General features: G+C 33.8%; 1 long non-coding RNA gene across 1 annotated transcript; it reads right to left on the bottom strand.

The window, feature by feature from the left end:
* Positions 1-266: 266 nt before the first annotated feature.
* Positions 267-2,928, bottom strand: LOC141480706 (uncharacterized). The gene is made up of 2 exons (XR_012464508.1): positions 1,860-2,928; positions 267-1,803 (listed from the first exon to the last, which is right to left on the bottom strand). It is a non-coding gene; the product is annotated as an uncharacterized lncRNA (long non-coding RNA).
* Between the last annotated feature and the right edge of the window lie 2,588 nt (positions 2,929-5,516).

Here is a 5,516-nt window from a genome sequence, read left to right as displayed (position 1 = left end):
TAGATACATAAATGGTACTCCCACCATCGCCTCCTCAAAAAACTATTAGACTTCAAAATTGGTCAAATAAACATTCGTTCCTTAAATAATTGTTTTGATATATTCAAAGACATTATACTTGAATATGAGTTTGCAATTGTTGGTGTGACAGAATCATGGCTCAACCCAGAATTCCCAGATAAGTTTGTTTCAATTCCTCAATTCAACTTGGTACGGCTAGATCGCAACAGTAGAGGCGGAGGTGTTTGTATTTATCTAAAGTCCTCTCTCAAATATAAAGTGTATCACTCAGGCATCACTGCTAATGGCTTGGAACAGTTGTGGATCATCGTTCACTTAAATGAATATAAAATTGCTTTCGGAACTGTATATCGTCCACCAGGAACAAGTGTTGATTTATGTCTCAATGATTTATGTGAAATTTTAGAACAAATCTACTTAGAAACGACAGTTATAATTTTAGTGGGTGATATTAATATTAATCTCCTGAATCCAAATTCTAACGATACTCAATCGTTCATTAATTTGCTTTCTGTTTTTGATTTGTGTCAAATTGTAGAGAATCCCACTCGTATTACTAATACATCTGAAAGCCTCATAGATGTCATCTGTATAAATAAGGAATTACTGGTAAGAAGTTTTAATACTATTGATATGAATGGTATTACAGACCACTTAATGGTCAGCTGTGTAACCAGCTTTCAACATGAACAATTACCTACTGATTCAATATACTTCAGAAGTTACAAAAACTTCGATTTCACTAATTTTCATAACGACGCTGCGAACATGCCATGGGGCAATATTGTTGATTTACAAAACATGAACTCTAAAGTAAACTTTTTAAATGATTGTATAATACATTTATTTGATAAACATGCTCCTATCCGCAGGTTGAATTGTAAAAAGAAATTTCTGCCTTACGTCACATACAACCTCAAGCTCATGATGCAAACCAGGGATAAAGCTCATAAAACATATTTAACTTTGAGAACACCGGCTTCAAGGAAGTATTATGTAACCCTACGGAATTACGTTAATGACGCTCTGAAACGTGAAAAAACAGCATATATGCAATATATTTTAAACAAAAATGAAAAAAACTCTAAAGCAATTTGGAAAAATTTGTCATATTGGGGTGTGAATACAAAGAGTTCTTCACAAATCAACAGACTATCGCAAGAACTGCGTAATCCAGAAGAAATCAATAACTTTTTTCTCAATGTCACTGGAAATTCTACAATTAACAGTGATACTTTATTATTCTATAGTAATAACAGATTCAATGTCAATGCAAGTTTCTCGTTTATGGAAATATCCAATAAGGATATCTTTGAAGCTATCAATAAAATAAAATCAAATGCTTTCGGTATCGATAATATCAATATTAAAATGATTTCATTCATTATTCCATATTGCATAGATGAAGTAAAACATATTTTTAATGAGTCTCTGAGGCAAGGCATTTTTCCTGATCTTTGGAAAATTGCTAATATTTTACCCACTTCCAAAATACCTACACCCACCTGTTTCAACGAGTTACGTCCAATAAGTATTTTACCAGCATTCTCAAAAATTTTTGAAAAAATAATAACACAACAAATCAAAGTATATTTGGATACAGCTAACATACTTCCAGAAGTGCAATCTGGATTCCGACAGAAACACGGTACCAACACTGCTCTGTTGAAGGTTATCAATGATATCACTACTTCTCGGGACAAATCGATGGTTTCATTTTTAGTTATGCTTGATCAAAGCAAAGCATTCGATCTGGTAAACTTCAAACTATTGCTGAGTAAACTAAAATACATTGGGTTTGAATGCAGTTCTTTAGATTGGGTGAGAAGCTATCTCACAGGAAGGGCTCAACGGGTTATACTGGATAATGGTCAATTATGCTCATCTCTTCAGGAAACTTCTTCTGGTGTACCACAAGGTAGCATTCTAGGTCCATTATTGTTCTCTCTTTTCATTTTTGACTTTCCTGCCACGTTATCCCAGTGCGACGTACATTTATATGCTGATGATTTTCAATTATATCTGTCAAGTCAATCTAATAATATTTACCATGCTATCACCAGGATGAACTTGGATTTAGAAAATACATTTCTATTTTCCAAAAATCATGGCCTTCGAATTAATCCAAATAAAACAGTAGCCCTATGTTTGGGATCTGATCTACAAAGAAATGAAGTTGAAACAAATTTTCATCTTTTTCTTGACAATGAACCGATTGACTGGGTGAGTTCAGCAAAAAATTTAGGGGTATATATTGATAACAATCTCTCGTTCAACGAGCACGTTAAACACATTTACAAAACTTGTTTTTTTAAACTGAAATCCTTATACAAGTTTAAGTTCCAGCTTTCTCAAGAAACAAAGCTGAAATTAGTTCAATCATTGATTTATCCCCATATTGAATATTGCAGCTCAGTGTATTACAACTTCTTACCAGACTATAATAAACACAAACTTCAACGTATACAAAATGCTTGTATGAGATTTGTGTGCTGCATAAACTACCGTAATCATGTAACTCCATATTTATTGAAATTAGATCAGCTGAATATTGAGTTTAGAATTCGTTATCTCATATCTGTATTCTTATATAAACTATTGGAAAGCAAAACTCCTAATTACTTGTTCAGATTACTTAGTAAGCGATCTGATAATCATTCTATCAATTTAAGAAAAGATACATTTACCATTCCATATCATGTTACCACCAAATTTGAGGGATGTTTTTCTTACTTTGCACCAAAGTATCTAAATAATTTATTACCGTATATGCATTTGTCTATATATCAATTCAAAAGTACTTTGAAAATTAATTTCTTAGATGTTCAAAAACGATTGTAATCTTTTATGTTATCTTTATAATCTCATAATAGTTTGTTTTATATTATTTTTGTGTCTATTGTAATTGTTATTGTCATAGGTAGTCTTTCTTACTGTATGCTTATTTTTTTTCCTAATTATGGGACGGGTGGAAGATAGCCTCCGGCTAACCCTTTTCCCTTTGTGTATAAAACCTGTTTTTGCACAATAAACATTATTATTATTATTATTATTATTATGCATTCATGCCACACACCAAAAATTAGAAATTCAACGTTACTGGTATATTAGCCATATTGTCATCCAGTCAGCCAGCGCCCTCTGTAGTGTATGCGATAATGTGCTCTTTCTAATGTCAATGGTTTCCACACATAACGTCGTGTTTTCGTTAAAATAATTTCAAAATGAATGTTTAGCCTAGTTTTGTTAAAGCTGACTCCGACAACTTACCAAGAGTCCATTTTGAAATGAGCGATGAATTTTACATGAAAAATTTGCAATACTTTGGTACCGACCTCTCTGTATCTGTAGAGAAGTTAGGGTGAGTGTAAGCCCACGCACTTAAGCCACATGTGACTCATTGTACTCCCAAAGAGTTGTCACATCACACTCTTTTTTATGCATTTAGAAACTTGCGTTTCTAACAACTTAACCATGCCACACAGTCCCCTACGGCTCTGAGAAATGATTGATTCCCTACAGCCCCCTACGACTCTAAAGATTGTTTCTCCACAGCCCCCTACGACTGTGAGGAATATATCTGATGGAGCAGAGCTTCGGAAAGGATACATCGAAATAAATAAAATCATTGGACATCACACTCTCTTATTGACGATAACTCCGGGCACTCGCACAGGACATGCCTGACAGTCTCATCTTCCTGTTCACACATCCTGCATAGAGGTGTGTCCACTAGCCCCATATTATGTAGGTGTTTCCTTAGCTGACAGTGGCCAGTCAGAAATCCTACTGTAAGGCGTAGATTTTTCCTGGTCATCGCCAGATATTTCTTTGGCGCCAGCTTCCCAGGGTCGCCCAAGGTGATCCTGGCAAGATTACATCCTTTGATTTCATCCCATTTCTTTAAGGATTGAGCATGGGTGTAACATTTGACTAGTTCCGCAATTGTCGAAGTCATCAGGCCGTGGGTGCCACTGGGTCCTAAAATTCTTAGTCCAGCCGCTTCCTTGGCTAAAGAGTCGGCAATGACTTTGGTACAGATATGAATAATATAAATTTGAAACGGTAGGTTGTATATTTAGTAGGTCCCTTTTATTTATATGACATTCATTTCAGACTTTGTCTTTTATCGAATGATGGGCAGTTTTGATTTTATTTTTATTTTAGCTCGGCCAACTAAAGAAAACCATAGATCTCCTAGAGTTTCGTTTTTTGGAATACTGAAAAACTTTTTGTCTGCTACGGATGATCTGTTTCTACAACTAGGTATAAAACATATTTTAACCATTTTGGTGGTAGTAATGGTAAAATTCAATCCAAAATAACCTGAAAAAATATTTTTTGGAATGTAAACTAATGACACGGAATATGCAGCAAAAAAAACAGTTGTATTCACACCGAGTTGACAATAATAACAACATAAATGGCGTCTGTCAAATTGGATCATCAGATCTGTTATTGGATATTAAAATCCAATACACTTGGCAACTCCGCTCCAGACACGATCAATTTTATTGGTCAACAGACACGCGGCCAATTTAAGTTCTTGCTTTTCTGCAAATATAAAGAGATCTTGTAGCAGGGGAGCCCACGATGCAAAATGGGGATTTACTCGAGCGTCATTAGGTTGCAAAGCTTAGATGATAAGAAGAAAAAAATGTTATGTAATATACACCTTTTCATCGGTGGGGGAAGCGGCTATAGATTGTTGGTATGTTAATCTGATCATTTGCATGATGTGGGTGGTTGTACGTAAGGGTTAAAAGTGAAAAGAAAAAAAATTTAATCGAGTGCGTCAGATTTTCTAAGGGGGTGTTGAGTGCAACAAAAAAAGCTCTCATTCAATAATCTGACGATTTCGATCTGACGCAAACTCGTGGCCATTATTATAATGTGCAAAAAAATTCGTCATTTTGAAATACTCAAGCGCGTCAGATTAAGATATATATGCTTCATCTTATGTTTCAGATGTGCTGTCTCATAATCTGACGATTAACTAGTGGGATTCACTTAATCTGACAAAAACAATATTTAAAAAAAAATTATTCTTTGAACTTAATTGATTGATAAGCTCAGGAAATAGAATGCAAATAAATAAGTGTATGTTTTTTAAGTAGAATACTTGTATTCATAAGAAAATAATTTTTGAAAAATGCTCAAAAAATTTTAATTTTTTATAATCAATTGAATAATTAATGAAGAAAAGAGAAATGAAACTTTCTATATAACGTTACTGCAGTTTCTTCCTATAAGGACATTTTCAAACTCATACAATGTATAAGGACATTTTCAAACTTATATATTGTGTAAGTTTGAAAATGTTCTTATATATTGTATAAGGTTGAAAATGTCCTTATAGGACGAAACTGCAGTAACGTTAGTTACAAATTAAAGTGGTAAAAACCATAGAAAGTTTAATTTTTCTTTTCTTCATTATGATTTCCTACCACGTAGTATCGGCTACATCCATCAATTAATTGATTAATTGATCATCA

This window comes from Leptinotarsa decemlineata, unplaced genomic scaffold (assembly GCF_025532065.1).
Source record: "Leptinotarsa decemlineata unplaced genomic scaffold, Ldec_3_MD MMD2_tig00000008_RagTag_RagTag, whole genome shotgun sequence".
Lineage (NCBI taxonomy): Eukaryota > Metazoa > Arthropoda > Insecta > Coleoptera > Chrysomelidae > Leptinotarsa > Leptinotarsa decemlineata.
This window is presented reverse-complemented; position numbering and strand designations above follow the sequence as displayed.